The sequence below is a fragment of the Cyanistes caeruleus genome, chromosome 5, assembly GCF_971803275.1.
Source record: "Cyanistes caeruleus chromosome 5, bCyaCae1.hap1.1, whole genome shotgun sequence".
In the NCBI taxonomy this organism is placed as follows: domain Eukaryota; kingdom Metazoa; phylum Chordata; class Aves; order Passeriformes; family Paridae; genus Cyanistes; species Cyanistes caeruleus.
Window position 1 is genome coordinate 662,744 of NC_141705.1, and position 16,713 is coordinate 679,456.

General features: G+C 52.9%; 1 long non-coding RNA gene across 1 annotated transcript; it reads left to right on the forward strand.

The window, feature by feature from the left end:
- Positions 1-1,033: 1,033 nt before the first annotated feature.
- LOC147652832 (uncharacterized) lies at positions 1,034-6,561 on the forward strand. The gene is made up of 3 exons (XR_015287416.1): positions 1,034-1,052; positions 1,218-1,401; positions 4,346-6,561. It is a non-coding gene; the product is annotated as an uncharacterized LOC147652832 (long non-coding RNA).
- The last annotated feature ends 10,152 nt before the right edge of the window (positions 6,562-16,713 follow it).

The following is a 16,713-nucleotide window of genomic DNA, read 5'->3' on the forward strand; positions in this document are numbered from 1 at the left end:
CGCAGATGGATTTTGCTGAGGGCTCCTCTGCTGGATGTTCCTTTTGCTGACACAGGGCTGGGCTCACAGGGTGCAGAGCAGTGCCCGTGCCCACCTCGGCTGCCCCTGCCCAGCCCCTCCCTCCTGCAGCCCCTCTGTGGCTCCTGTTTGTGCTGCCTGAGGAGCCAGGGCTCAGCAGCCACTTGCCCGTGCATTCATTCATTTCCCCACAGTTATTCATTGAATCAACAATTCCTCAAGTATAAATATGTGGGGAAAGGAGCTTTTCCATCGCTATCTTGGCACCACTGGTGCTTGGTGGGCTCAGGTAACCCCAGCGTGTGCAGCTCCACAGCGTTTGGTTACTCAGAGCTTACACAGCGGAGTAAGGCTCCACAGGAGGGTGATGCTGCAGCTCAGTGCAAGAGCCCCAGTATTTTTCTGACCCTGTTCTGTATTTCAAATAACATGGGAAATGCTATGCCACGAGAGTCAGGGCAAAATAACATTAAACACTACTTTTCTTACCCAATGACATTTTATATCCACCTTGCCCAGATGGAAAGCTCTGCTGTGGGGAAAGGTTTGCTGGGAATAAGGCACGGGAAGCAGAATTATAAAAAATCGTGCTGTGAAATCATGAGGGGAGGCAGAATCTATTTGCCTTGTATGTGAAATCTATCTTGGTAAGTCATTTGATAGAGTAGATGAATTGCTCATTGGAGGCAGCTGGAAATACAGAGCGTGAAGGAAAGAAGTAATTGAAAGCAGCCCTCCTCAACATCCAGGGGGAGGGAAATGATGCGTTCAGGAAAGGTCCTGATCATGTGGTGACCGCAGGCAGGTCACAAAGCACAGGGCAGCTCGTGGAGAAGGAGCTGCTGCTGCCCTTACCCTTCACTGTGACTCTGTAAATCAGGGCTGGTTCCCATTCCCACTCCAGAGACTCCAGGCACCGATCCCACTCTCGGGGGAGCAGAGCAGGCACAGGTGGGCAGGTAAATGATCACTAATTAATTGAGTTATAACTACTGACTGAGCTGCAGGTTGTGTCAGGAGCAGAGCCTCTCATGGTGCGCAGTGCTTGAGCGGTGTAATTCATTAATTAGCGCTGATGGATTGGGGGGTGCAAAGGGCAGCACGCTGCCATCCCTGAGGTGCAGGACAGCGCTGCACAAAGCCACCTGAGCCAGGTGGGATCAGCAAACCCATTCCAGGCTGTTCCTGTGCTTTGCCAGGCACCAGCAGCACATCCAAAGGCTCTCTGGATGAGGTTACTCCACTGTCCCACTCCATGCAGCACAGGATGAGCCACAGGGAAGAGCTTACAGCCTGATCCGATCCCACTATTTCCAGGAGGGAAAATTTACAGAGAGAAGGGACATCTTACATTTCAGGGGGCAACCATAAAACCAAGAGGAGGTGAGGAATTTATTTTGTAAATAATATGGAATGAGAGAGTCCCAGAATGATTTGGTTTGATTTGGTTTGGTTTGGTTTGGTTTGGTTTGGTTTGGTTTGGTTTGGTTTGGTTTGGTTTAGTTTGGAAGGAACCTTAAAGCCCATCTGGTTCCACCCCCTGCCATGGGCAGGGACACCTGGCTCCAAGCCCTGTCCAACCTGGCCTTGGATGTGTCTTAAAAATGCATCATCTCCACCATCTCTGGAGACCCAGAGAGTTTAAAAGTCACATTTCTGAGGAGGTTCAGATGTTTCCTCCCTGCACGAAGGAAGCAGGGATTTGGGACAGAAAAGGTAATTCCCATTAATGGGGGATTTTCCAGCCTGGGGACACGCATGTCACAGCACACAGAAAACCTTGCAGGTCTCGACAGGTGGATCAGGAGGGTTTAAAAGCCTTTCCCTCCCTCTCACCTTGCCTGGCTCAGGACTGGCGTGGAGGGCAAGGGAACCCAAGGGGACCAGAGGGAAACGCTGCCACCAAATGAACACCACCACCAAACAGCCTCTGGCCCTTAATAAAGACCTTGTCAAGTGTGCAAACGAGTCACTCCCCCAGGACCACGAGCTCGCCTCCTAAACACCTGCCCAGAGGCCTCTCAGCTTTAAAAAATAGCAGGGCTCGGTGTTTGGAGGTCATTAATTTATGTGGTGGTGAATTCTGAGCCGTGTACAACACAAGCCTGGGGGAAATCTGGGTCTGAGCAGGTCTTTGTGCTCTGTCTGTGCCAGGGCAGCGTTTCACAGACCTGACACCCCCTGGAAGCGCTGGCACCCCCAGGGAAGCGCTGGCACCCCCAGGGAAGCGCTGGCACCCCCAGGGAAGCTCTGGCACCCCCAGGGAAGTGCTGGCACCCCCAGGGAAGTGCTGGCACCCCCAGGGAAGCTCTGGCACAGGCTCAGCCCTGCCCCATCCTCGGGGCTGCAAGGGAGGGGCAGCAGAGGCTGGGGGGGCACTGGCACAGGAACCTTCCTGCCCCAGGGCACCCCAGCAGCCCTTTACAACCAGGGGGTGGGGTGGGGTGGGATGGGATGGGATGGGATGGGATGGGATGGGATGGGATGGGATGGGATGGCACAGCACAGCACAGCACACAGCATGGCACGGGTGACCTGATGCCTGCCTGAGAGCTGGTAAAAATCTTGGAGCTCTGAGCTGCAGCTGCTGTTTCAGCTAACTCCAAGGCAGAAGCAGGTAGAACAAGGGGAGGAATTCAGTCTGGCTGCAAAAGTGAGGAGTGCTGCCACTGGGTTTTCCTAAAAGCAGTGGTTTTTCCTGCCAGAGCTCTTGGTGGTGCCTCACCCCAGACAGGTGATCCTTCCTCTCACCCACAAGTCCCTCTCCAAGGCTGGGATGGAGGATGGGATGGAGGCTGGGATGGAGGCTGGGATGAAGGCTGGGATGGAGGCTGGGATGGAGGATGGGATGGAGGCTGGGATGGAGGCTGGGATGGAGGATGGGATGGAGGCTGGGATGGAGGCTGGGATGGAGGCTGGGATGGAGGCTGGGATGGAGGATGGGATGGAGGCTGGGATGGAGGCTGGGATGGAGGCTGGGATGGAGGCTGGGATGGAGGCTGGGATGGAGGCTGGGATGGAGGATGGGATGGAAGATGGGATGGAGGCTGGGATGGAGGCTGGGATGGAGGCTGGGATGCAGGCTGGGATGGAGGCTGGGATACAGGCTGGGATGCAGGCTGGGATGGAGGATGGGATGCAGGCTGGGATGCAGGCTGGGATGGAGGCTGGGATGCAGGCTGGGATGGAGGCTGGGATACAGGCTGGGATGGAGGCTGGGATGGAGGCTGGGATGGAGGCTGGGATACAGGCTGGGATGGAGGCTGGGATGGAGGCTGGGATGGAGGCTGGGATGCAGGCTGGGATGGAGGCTGGGATGGAGGCTGGGATGCAGGCTGGGATGGAGGCTGGGATGGAGGCTGGGATACAGGATGGGATGGAGGCTGGGATGGAGGCTGGGATACAGGCTGGGATGGAGGCTGGGATGGAGGCTGGGATGCAGGCTGGGATGGAGGCTGGGATGGAGGCTGGGATGCAGGCTGGGATGGAGGCTGGGATGGAGGCTGGGATACAGGATGGGATGGAGGCTGGGATGCAGGCTGGGATGGAGGCTGGGATGGAGGCTGGGATGGAGGCTGGGATGGAGGCTGGGATGGAGGCTGGGATGGAGGCTGGGATGGAGGCTGGGATGGAGGCTGGGATGGAGGATGGGATGCAGGATGGGATGGAGGCCGGGATGGAGGCTGGGATGGAGGCTGGGATGAGGCTGGGATGGAGGCTGGGATGGAGGCTGGGATGGAGGCTGGGATGGAGGCTGGGATGGAGGCTGGGATGAGGCTGGGATGGAGGCTGGGATGGAGGCTGGGATGGAGGCTGGGATGGAGGCTGGGATGCAGGCTGGGATGCAGGCTGGGATGAGGCTGGGATGGAGGCTGGGATGGAGGCTGGGATGGAGGCTGGGATGGAGGATGGGATGGAGGATGGGATGGAGGCTGGGATGGAGGCTGGGATGGAGGCTGGGATGGAGGCTGGGATGGAGGCTGGGATACAGGCTGGGATGGAGGCTGGGATGGAGGCTGGGATGGAGGCTGGGATGGAGGCTGGGATGGAGGCTGGGATGCAGGAGCATCCCTGGGGGCAGGGACAGCCCTGACATCAGCGAGGCTGACACTGGGGCTGGAGCAGGGCTCGCTGTGCCCTGGCTTGACAAGTGAACAGAGCTCTGGCAATCTGCAGAGACACTGCGGGCTCCCAGGACTGAGCAGAGCTTTATCCAGGTCATTTGCTCTGCAGGCCTGGCGGGGGCCAGCGCTGCCCGCCCCTGCCCACACTGCAGCTGTCTCCCAGGAGAAAGGCACAAAGTTTTAAATCTTCCCTTTGCTTCCAGGGTCAGGGAGGTGGAAAGGACTCCTGAAAAGTGCCCAGGACTTCGGTTGTTGAGTTTTTCAGATAAGAATCTGGTTTTTAGTCTTTTGGGCAGCCTTTTGGACTTGTTTCACTTTTGAACTTGTGACTGTATCGTCCAATATTTGGAGTGGATCCTGGGCGTGTTTTAGAGAGGAATAAGGGACATCATATCTTTACCTAAAGGAGACACTTCCTCATCAGCCAAGTTAATTTAACAATATCTCAACACGTGCACAGCAAGAGGTGTCTTGGTTAAGGCAGGCTGAGGGCAGATGTGAGGCCAGGGGAGCTCTCCACTCTCTGCAGCCCCAGCCCTGGGTGATGTTCAGCTGGGTTGGGGAACTCATTCCCCCTTTCCAGGACTCAGTTCTGAGCTGGTGGAAGCCTTTTCCAGCCCTCCAAGTTTCTCAGTTTTTAAAGAATAAGCAAATCAGCACAGCTGTGTCTCACAGGAGCTGACTGGCAGCCTTTAAATCTTCTTCAACGGCGGCGAGGGAGCTCAGCTTAAATGGCACAAAAAGCCAAGATTTGTGGCCCTTGCAAGACTTGTGATTTATTGCCCAGAGACACAGAAAAAGACTTTTTTTTTCATCCCACCCCTTATTAAGCTCCTCCATTCACTGCTCATTAAATTTTGCCTGGGAATTGCTTAGAAAAAACATTTAAATCTCCAACAGAATATTGAATAACTTCTTTCCAAGAAGCATAAATAACCCAGATCCAGGTCTGCAGCCATCTGCGTGCAGTCACAAAGTGTTTGTGCTTCCAGCCCTGCTCCAATGAACTTCAAGATGTCATTTTTTGGAGAGATGCATCAGACATCAAAGCTCCTCCGGAAGCCAGCAGTGCTGGCTGGAAGTGGGGATGCCAGCGATGGTTTGTGACTGACGGCCCTGCAGGGCAGGACAGGCTGGGGCTGCAGGAAGGAGTCTGTGGCTGCTTGTCCCTGTTTATTGAAGAGAAACAAAGGGCCAGAGAACGCTGATCCCCAGGGCTGATGGATTTGGGATTCAGTGTTTGACTGCAGCTCCCACTCCAGACATGCCCCCAGTTCTGCTCTTCAGCCTCCACCAGACAGATCCCATTCCCAGCAGACAGATCCCATTCCCAGCAGATCCCATTCCCATCAGATCCCATTCCCATCAGATCCCATTCCCAGCAGATCCCATTCCCAGCAGACAGATCCCATTCCCAGCAGACAGATCCCATTCCCAGCAGATCCCATTCCCAGCAGATCCCATTCCAACCAGACAGATCCCATTCCCACCAGATCCCATTCCCAGCAGATCCCATTCCCAGCAGATCCCATTCCCAGCAGATCCCATTCCCAGGGCACCCCGAGGCTCCCCCAGGTCCTGCACGCAGCTTGCAGCAGGACAGAGCTCCAGGGACGTGGCCCCAGGTGCCAGGAGCCTCCAGAGCCCAGCAAGGGCTGAGTCAGAGGAGGCTTGTGGTGAAATCGAGGGGTGCAATGCCATGTATTTATAATAATTATAATTATTCCTGAAAACCCTGGCCCAGCTGCCCAGGGCAGGGTGGAGCCCCCATCCCTGAGGGATTTAAAGCCCTGTGCAGGTGGCACTTGGGGACACGGGCAGTGCTGGCCCTGGCACTGCTGGGGATGGGTGGGCTCGGTGATCTCAGAGGGCTTTTCCAACCTAAGTGTTGCAGATTTCTGTGACTCCAGAGACCCCTTGGGGAAGGAGGGGGAGTGGTCTGGTGAAGGACATCCCCCAGCAGTGCCCCCTTGTCCCTGGGTGAGGGTTCCCTTGTGCAGGGAGCAGCGAGCTGAGCATCTCTGCCTTTCCCTGGGATGGGGGAGCTGTTCCTGGGCTGGGGACTGGAGGGGCTTTAAGGTGCCTTCCACTCCAAACAATCCTGTTATTCCATGGTGATTCTCCAGGCCAGCCTGGGACTGCTGCACAACAAGGAGTTCATACAAAGGAACAACTTGACAAAAGAGATTAATGATATTGACTGTATTTGTATTGGAAATGCAGAGATGTACATTGTGGGCACAGTGTTTGCACCCACAACCTTTGAACGGATTTTAGGTCATGAAGTGTCTCAAAAATCCCTCGAAGTGTCATAAAATCCTGTGTCATGGATGTCAGGGAAGTGGAGAGGCTTTTCTCCTCCTCCTCCTCCTCCTCCTCCTCCTCACAGCAGGGCTGGTGCTGGGCAGTGACCACCACACGGGATCTGGGCACATCCCAGCATTTCCCATATCCCAGCATTTCCCACATTTCCCACAGCCCCAGCATTTCCCATATCCCAGCATTTCCCACATTTCCCACATTTCCCACATTTCCCACATTTCCAACATTTCCCACATTTCCCACATCCCAGCATTTCCCACATCCCAGCATTTCCCACATTTCCCACATTTCCACATTTCCCACATTTCCCACATTTCCCACAGCCCAGCATTCCACAGCCCAGCATTTCCCACATTTCCCACATTTCCCACAGCCCAGCATTTCCCATATCCCAGCATTTCCCACAGCCCAGCATTTCCCACATTTCCCACAGCCCAGCATTTCCCACATCCCAGCATTTCCCACATTTCCCACATTTCCCACAGCCCAGCATTTCCCACATTTCCCCACATCCCAGCATTTCCCACATTTCCCACATTTCCCACATTTCCCATATCCCAGCATTTCCCACATTTCCCACATTTCCCACATTTCCCACATTTCCCACAGCCCAGCATTTCCCACATCCCAGCATTTCCCACCCTGGCACCTCTGCTTTGTCTGGGGGAACAGAAATGTCAGGGGCACTGCTGGGACTGGTGCTGGCACCAGGCCTGGGCACAATTCACAGCTCCATTTGTATCATTTCTAGTGGACAGCCCAGAAAGTTCTGTGAGAAAACCTGGATTATTTTTGATCATCGTTGCTGCTGTCAGCAGGCTGGCTCCGTGTGGGTGGGTGTTACAGAAAGGGCAAAAATCTCTCTGCTCTCCCCACACTTTCTCCCAGTTTGTAATTTTCCCTGGTTTATTTTAGTTTCCTTTTGACATATCAATCCTGGTTTATAGGAAAAAAACCCTACAGGAAATTAAATTTTTCCACCTTTCCTTGAGGTTTTTTGGCTGGGAGCAGGACTGCAGTGCTGGAGTTGGGACTGACTGCTTTGCACAGAGGGTGAGGAGGGAGAGCTTCACCCTCCCAACGCCAGTGCAGGTGTTCCAAATGTGAACGAGGCACAGCCACCTCTGCCAGGCCCCACCACCATTCACAGGGGTCTCCTGTTCTTACCTGCTTGGCTGAAGATGAGTTTCAGGACATTTCCTGCATTTGATGATTCTGCACTTTGATCCTCGTGGGCACACGGGCTTGGAAGGGATTTATGGGATCACACCAGGGCATCCCTAAGGAAATCCTTCAGGAACCTGTTCCAGGTTTCTGGGGCACTTCCAAATCAGGATTTCCACATCAGTTCCTTTAAATTCCAGAAGGGCTGTTGAGGAAGGGAGTCATTTACATTTTCACTCATGGCTAATTAGAGATGGAGTGAGCTGAACAGGAGGTGTTGAATGAAGATCGTGGAGCCATGGAATGGTTTGGGTTGGAAGGGGCATTAGGGATCATCCCATCCCACCCCAGCCATGGCAGGGACAGCTCCCACTGTCCCAGGAGCTCCAGCCCCAGTGTCCAGCCTGGCCTTGGGCACTGCCAGGGACCCAGGGGCAGCCCCAGCTGGACCTGCCCACCCTCCCAGCCAGGAATTCCCAGTTCCCCAGATCCCATCCAGCCCTGCCCTCTGGCACTGGGAGCCATTCCCTGGCTCCTGGCACTTCAGAGATGAGAGAAGGTGGCCTGGGAAAGAATGAAGATGAAGAGGGGTTTCACAGACTCATGGAAAAGGCGTGCAGGATGATCCATTCCTCATGTTGGGAGGAAGGTGCTCTGCTCTCAGCTCCCACAGATGGATTTCCCACCCTTTCTCCAGGGCTTTTGCTCTACCCTCAGCTCTGCTCCAAAGCCCTGGGAGAAGTGTTTTCCAGCACTTTCCCAAGAACACTCCTGGCCCTGGCTCAGCTGAAGGAAGATGTGAGCAGCGCTCCTGGGCTGGGGTGTCCCAGCCTCTGCTCCTCCTGTGGCATCGGGTGAGGGAGCAAAGGGGAAATGCAAACTGGGGGAGAGAGGGAAGCGGTGCAGCATCTCCAAAGCTCCAGAGTGATTTTAGAAATGTTTGGGTTGGAGTTGTGGGCACCCATTCAGGATGGCTCTGCTCTGGTGGGATGGGGTGGCCCCTCTGTGTTTGCTGTGCACGAATGAAGGCTCGAAGGGAAACGCCGTGGGAACAAACGCTGGGAAAGCCTTTTATGCATCTAATGACACTTAATTTCCATAGTAAATGCCTAATGTTTAACGAGTGTTTTATTCTTCCCCAATTTACATATTTATAGTTAACTTTGGTGGCTGCTCCTGAGTAATTAGCCGTCTGTTCAAAAGGCGCCTGTGAACTCTCCAACCACACGGTCCCAGCCATGGGGAAAAAACCCAAACAAACCTTGGGCACTTCTTTTGGAGAAACATTTGATTACAGGTTGTTGAAAGAAAGTCAGGGGGGAAAAAGAGAAGGGGTTTGCATAATGAATAAAACACAAGGGAGGAAAAGCTGGGACAAGATGACATTGAGAATTTCCCAGTTAGGAGAGCATTTGCCAGTCCCTCTGGGGAAAGGTCCAGACTGGCCAGCCCCTGCAGCAGCACACCAGCTGTGGGATGTGCTGGAACGTGCTCAAAGCCAGAAAAGGAGAAGCCCTGGGATTCAAGATCTTTGCTCATCAAAAGGAGACAGCTGAGAGCAGGAGAATGGCACAGAGAAATCACCCACATTCAGAGACTGGGGAGGGTGGCTGGCCATAAAGCCCTGCAGAAAATCATGGCATCACACCTTTTATTTTGCTGTGACAAAATAGGAATGGAAATTAAGAGTTAAAACCAAGTGTGGAGAAGATCCTTTGGAAGGATATTTGCTGAAACTCACCTGAAGGTTCCTGCTGCTCCACAGTGTTCAGGAAAGGCCAGCTCTGTGCCTGGGAGTGGGGCTGAGCTGCAGGCAGATATTAACCAAGCCATTTGTTGTGCTGGCCCATAACCTCGGTCCCAAGCACGATAATTGGGTGTTTAACCTTTATCTTGATCACATAAACTGCTCATGCTCTTCTCTTTCCTGAGATTTGCCTGTGGCTGAGGTCTGTGGAAAATGGCAAATTCAATTTGTATGAATGTGTACAATGTTTGCATGTGCACTTCGGCCAGGGATCCGTCACCCAGCATCAGATCAGTGAATAAAACTGCTCTGGACTGATATCAGCTCTGCTATCAGCAGGGACAGTGATGGAATCAAACTGCTCTGATCTGATATCAGCTGTGATATCAGCAGGGACAGTGATGGAATCAAACTGCTCTGATCTGATATCAGCTGTGATATCAGGAGCTGATGGTAGCAGAGTTCACCAGTGTCAGTTCCTGGTGCTGGTCCCTGGCTGGGGCTGGTTCAGGTGTTAAGGTCCTGTCTGGATTCCTGTCATGGACCAAAGGGCTCTGAGGGACTGGATTCACCTGTCCTTGAGACATCCTGTTCCCAGGGAAAGGGCAACCCCCTGCTAAGGGTCAGGAGATCCCCAGGGTGGATTTTGGCTTCCTGAGAATCCCCCTTGGCCACCGTGCCCAGCCATTGCCCCTTGGGAAGGCTGTGACCCTGAGCAGGCTCAGGCACTGCTGATTCCAGCACCTCCATAGCTCCAGGAGCTTGGAAAAGTCCTGTTCCTCCCAAGGCTCCTGGCAGAAATCCCCATGAGAATTTGTACCCATTGCACCTGCCAGAGCTGAATGTGGGAGCTGGGCACAGAGCTGCTGGATTCATCCCAATATTTACAGAAATGTGGAACTACAGAATCCCAGAATTATTTGGATTGCCATGGACCTTCAAGCCCATCTCATCCCACAGCTCAGAGCAGCTGGGGCTGCCCCTGGGTCCCTGGCAGTGCCCAAGGTTGGACACTGGGGCTGGAGCTCCTGGGACAGGGGGAGCTGTCCCTGCCATGGCTGGGGTGGGGCTGGAGGAGCTCTGAGCTCCCTCCCACCCCACCCCACCCCACCCCATGGTTGTGTGATGAGAGCTCAGCTCAGAGGCAGAACAGGAGCCTTTGCCTCAGTGAAGCTCCTGCAGAGACAGCACCACTCACATTCCCCAAACTTTTCAGTTTGCTGCATTCTGGGGTCTTTACTGGAGGCATTAAGTTGGTAACTGCTCAAAAAAGGAGAAGTTGAGAAAAGTACAAATGAGTTTCACCTCGATTTTAATGACTATAATTTTCTCTTGTAGCAGTAATTTCAGTAATTAATGGCTGCATTCTTCTATTGTTGCAGTATTTGGAGATGACACAAAATGAGCAAGTGTTTTTGTGTCAGCGACAAAAAGAGAAGATTAGCTGGTGAATGCTGATAGGAGATGTTTGGTGGGAGGAATAAGCAAGGAAGGACTGATAACAAGTGTGGTGGTATTGTTTCTTGGCTGCATTATCTCTATTTTAGTGCAGCAAGAGCAGTGATCTGATGGGAGCTGGAAATCCTCGGAGGAGGAGCAGGCTGCCGGACACTGGGACGGTCACACCCCTCAGGCAGCACCCAAAAAGTGCTGCCACAGCTGGGACTGTGCCACTGGGCTCATTTGAAAGGTCTGGGTTCAAACCTTGGCTCTTCCCAGGTTTTCCAGCAGATAACTCAACTCTTGCCCTGTGTTTAGTGAAAAGTCTCTGCTCTCCTGTCCATGAAGGTCCCAGGAAAGGCCGTGCTCTCCTCGTGCTTTGGATCAAACCTTGGTCCATGGCATCTCAGCACAGGTGAGTTTTTTGTGGTTTGTAGGGTCGGGTTTTTTTAATTTCAGATGGAATCTCTGGCATATTTGTGTGCTGGAGTAGGAACAACAGTTAATATCTACTCAGACGTGTCAGCTGCTGGGACTCCTGCCAGGGCCGATGTGCCCCGAGCATTTCCCGAGGGATTCTGTGTGAAATCAGTGGTGCTGTGGGGACAGGGCTGAGCAGGGAGGTGTCCCAAGGACTGTCCCAAGGGCTCTGCGATCCCAAACCTCCCTGAGCCACGGGACTTTGCTGGGGAGCAGCCAGGGGCTGGACAGTGCTGCTGTTCCTGCATTAACTCCTCCCCAATCTCCCCACGCCCTGACTGGTTCTGAGGACAGGGCTGTAATGAAATCCAGATTTCACCTGCAACCTTCACAGGAAAATAAACATTATCTCATACATTCCTGGTGCCAGGATGGAACCATCACAGCCTCCCTTTGGAGGCACAGGGAGGTTTATTTTGTGTTTAATGTATTCACTGGGGGAGGTTGAATTCCCCTCGTGACAGTTGGGTTTTTTCCCCTCTTTTTCTTGCCAGACAATTTCCATTTGTCCATCAACCCTTCACTCGTGCTTTGCCAGTGAGGGAGGATGTTCATGACTGTCATTTCTGTCCCTTCTCTTGGACCAGGGACCTGACTCAAGGCTTTCTGTACCTGCCCTTGATGCTGTTTAATCCCAGCCGCAGTGTCTGGCCCTGCCAAGGTGCCCAAAGGTGACCCTGGGCACACAATGGCCAGGGACAGCTTCCCCCATCCCGGGGACACCTTCCTGCCATGGCCAGGGACACCTTCCCCATCCCAGGGACCCCTTCCTGCCATGGCCAGGGACACCTTCCCCATCCCAGGGACACCTTCCTGCCATCCCAGGGACACCTTCCTGCCATCCCAGGGGCACCTTCCCCATCCCAGGGGCACCTTCCCCATCCCAGGGACACCTTCCCCATCCCAGGGACACCTTCCTGCCATGGCCAGGGGCACCTTCCTGCCATGGCCAGGGACACCTTCCCCATCCCAGGGACACCTTCCTGCCATGGCCAGGGACACCTTCCTGCCATCCCAGGGACACCTTCCCCATCCCAGGGACACCTTCCCCATCCCAGGGACACCTTCCCCATCCCAGGGGCACCTTCCCCCATCCCAGGGACACCTTCCCCATCCCAGGGACACCTTCCTGCCATCCCAGGGACACCTTCCTGCCATCCCAGGGACACCTTCCCCATCCCAGGGGCTCAGGCCCAGTGTCCAGCCTGGCCTGGGGTGGGTCTCATGCTTGGCAGCACTGGGGAAGGAGAGGTGCCTTTGCCTTCCCATGGCCAGCAGAGCTGGATTATTCCCTCCTCTCCCTGACCCGGCCGCTCCATCCTGCTCCCGGAGTGCTCGGGAAGGGGCCGCTACTGAAGCCAGGTGTGGCTGGGAGCATCACCTGGGAGACAGCAGGCAGGGGTGGAGGGGGGCAGCAGGACAGGGGAGAGGCAGGAATGCGGGAATTCGGGAATTCGGGAATGCGGGAATGTGGGAATTCGGGAATTCGGGAATTCGGGAATTCGGGAATGCGGGAATCCAGGAATTCGGGAATTCGGGAATTCGGGAATTCGGGAATCCAGGAATCCAGGAATTCGGGAATTCAGGAATTCGGGAATTTGGGAATTCGGGAATCCGGGAATTCGGGAATTCGGGAATTCAGGAATTCGGGAATTCGGGAATTCGGGAATTTGGGAATTCGGGAATTCGGGAATTTGGGAATTCGGGAATTCGGGAATTCGGGAATTCAGGAATTTGGGAATTCGGGAATTTGGGAATTTGGGAATTCAGGAATTCGGGAATTCAGGAATTTGGGAATTCAGAAATTCAGGAATTCGGGAATTTGGGAATCCGGGAATTCGGGAATTCGTGAATTCAGAAATTCGGGAATTCGGGAATTCGGGAATTCGGGAATTCAGGAATTTGGGAATTTGGGAATTTGGGAATTCGGGAATTCGGGAATTCAGGAATTCAGGAATTCGGGAATTCAGGAATTCGGGAATTTGGGAATTCAGGAATTCGGGAATTCAGAAACTCGGGAATTCAGAAATTCGGGAATTTGGGAATTCGGGAATTCAGGAATTCGGGAATTCAGAAACTCGGGAATTCAGAAATTCGGGAATTTGGGAATTCGGGAATTCAGGAATTTGGGAATTCGGGAATTTGGGAATTCAGGAATTCGGGAATTCGGGAATTCAGGAATTCGGGAATTCAGGAATTCGGGAATTCAGAAATTCAGGAATTCGGGAATTTGGGAATCCGGGAATTCGGGAATTCGTGAATTCAGAAATTCGGGAATTCGGGAATTCGGGAATTCGGGAATTCAGGAATTCGGGAATTTGGGAATTTGGGAATTCGGGAATTCGGGAATTCAGGAATTCAGGAATTCGGGAATTCAGGAATTCGGGAATTTGGGAATTCAGGAATTCGGGAATTCAGAAACTCGGGAATTCAGAAATTCGGGAATTTGGGAATTCGGGAATTCAGGAATTTGGGAATTCGGGAATTTGGGAATTCAGGAATTCGGAAATTCGGGAATTCAGGAATTCGGGAATTCGGGAATTCAGGAATTCGGGAATTCGGGAATTCGGGAATTCAGAAATTCAGGAATTCAGGAATTCGGGAATTCGGGGATTCAGAAATTCAGAAATTCAGGAATTCAGGAATTTGGGAATTCGGGAATTCGGGAATCCGGGAATTCAGGAATTCGGGAATTTGGGGATTCAGAAATTCAGAAATTCAGGAATTCGGGAATTCGGGAATTTGGGAATTCAGAAATTCGGGAATTCGGGAATTTGGGAATTCAGGAATTCAGGAATTCGGGAATTCAGGAATTCGGGAATTCAGGAATTCAGGAATTCAGGAATTCGGGAATTTGGGAATTCGGGAATCTGGGAATTCAGGAATTCGGGAATTCGGGAATTCAGGAATTCGGGAATTCAGGAATTCGGGAATTCAGAAATTCAGAAATTCAGGAATTCAGGAATTTGGGAATCTGGGAATTCAGGAATTCAGGAATTCAGGAATTCGGGAATTTGGGAATTTGGGAATTCAGGAATTCGGGAATTTGGGAATTCAGAAATTCAGAAATCCAGGAATTCAGGAATTCGGGAATTCGGGAATTTGGGAATTTGGGAATTCGGGAATTCGGGAATTCAGGAATTCAGAAATTCAGGAATTCGGGAATTCGGGAATTCAGGAATTCAGAAATTCAGGAATTCGGGAATTCTGGAATTCAGGAATCCCTTCCTGCAGCATCCCTGCAGGGTCCAGCCCCACCAGGACCCCCTGGGAGCTGCAAAGGGGGGAGGTGGTCCCGGGGGACAGAGCCTCTGCCAGGGCTGGTTAAAGAATTCCCTCCCTTCCCTCGTGCGAGGCCTGAGAAAGGAGCAGTGAAATCACCTTGCACCCCTGCTTTGGGGCTGGGGGTGCTGCAGGAGCCCGGGCGGGTGGGGTGGGGAGGGATGGGCAGTGCTGGGAGCCCGGAGCAGCCGGGAACAAACCCAGAGCTGTTTCCATCCCAAAATGTCACTGCAAGCACAGCTCCTGCAGCAGAACCGCCAGGAAAACCTGGGGGTGCAGTTCCAGCCTTTAGAAACCATTCTGCCACAAACAAAATATGGAAAAAACCCTCAATAATGCACTTGATTGGGAGTTGAACCAAACCTGTAATAAACCCTTCGTTGTTTCAGCTTTTTCTAAAAATACAGGCTAATAGAGGTCAAATTCGAAATATCATTTCAAACCTCAAAAAAAAAAAAGATTTTCTGCTGAAATTAGAAATCAAAATCCATTTTACATCCTTCCAAAAAAACCATTCCCATCTTCTCTGTGTGCTTTTAACCAAAATGTTTTGCTAAGCCCAGCCAGAATGAACAAGCATTTCTGGTCAGCCTGAATAGGTTTTATTCCTTTTCATCCAGGGAGATAAAATATTCTACCAAACGTATTCATTTATTTATTATGCATTTTGGCTGTAAATACAAATGCTGCTTTATGCCCACCAAAAAGCACAAGCTATCATTTTTTAAAAAAAAAAATGTTTATATTAACACTGGAAGTTGGGCGTAGTGCCTAGCAGAGAAAATAATGTCAATTACCCACACAAATAGCTTTCCAAATCTCCCAGTGCCGCTTTCTGCATGAGCAGTTCGATTCGGAGAAATTAGAGATGGGAAAAGATCTTATTAGAGCGTCTCATCTCCCTCTCTGCTCCTGAAGGTTTGTCCCCCACTGGGTGTTTTCCAGTTAGGTTTGCCCAGCCTGGATTTAGAATGATGGGGCTCTCTGGGGCAGCCTGGAATTGTTTTTCTTTTTTTTTTTTAATTTTATTTTTTTAAATTTTCATACAAATATATCTTCATTAGCAAGCAGAAATAGTGAAATTCTGCTGTGAAAACCCTGACTCGGAGCCAGGTGTTGGTAGAGAAGTCTCTCACCTGCAGGCAAGGCACAGACACCGGGAGCCAGCAGTGCCTGGGCTTGGCTCTGCAGCCCCAAAGCCTGGAGGTGACATCCCCACCATCCCTGGTGGCCTGGCAGGGCAGGGATGGACAGGGGTGATGTCCCCACCGTGTCTGGGTGTCCTGGCAGGGCAGGGATGGACAGGGGTGACATCCCCACCATCCCCTGGTGGCCTGGCAGGGCAGGGATGGACAGGGGTGATGTCCCCACCATCCCCTGGTGGCCTGGCAGGGCTGGGATGGACAGGGGTGATGTCCCCACCATGTCTGGGTGTCCTGGCAGGGCTGGGATGGACAGGGGTGACATCCCCACCGTGTCTGGGTGTCCTGGCAGGGCTGGGATGGACAGGGGTGATGTCCCCACCATGTCTGGGTGTCCTGGCAGGGCTGGGATGGACAGGGGTGACATCCCCACCGTGTCTGGGTGTCCTGGCAGGGCTGGGATGGACAGGGGTGATGTCCCCACCGTGTCTGGGTGTCCTGGCAGGGCAGGGATGGACAGGGGTGATGTCCCCACCATCCCCTGGTGACCTGGCAGGGCAGGGATGGACAGGGGTGATGTCCCCACCATCCCCTGGTGTCCTGGCAGGGCAGGGATGGACAGGGGTGATGTCCCCACCATCCCTGGTGTCCTGGCAGGGCAGGGATGGACAGGGGTGATGTCCCCACCATCCCCTGGTGACCTGGCAGGGCAGGGATGGACAGGGGTGATGTCCCCACACTTCTTGTTTGGACCAAACATCAGTAATTTCACTGCTGCTTTCATGCAGATATCGGAATCAGGGAAGGATTTGGGTTGAAGGGACCTTTAAAGGTCACCTAGACCAAGTCCCTGCAATGAGCAGCGACATTTTCACCTGGTCCAGGATGCTCAGAGTCACACCCAGCCTGGCCTTGAAAGTTTCCAGGGATGGAGCAGCCCCAGCTCCTCTGGGCCAATGTTTCACTGCCCTCATTTTAAAGAACGTCTCCCTTG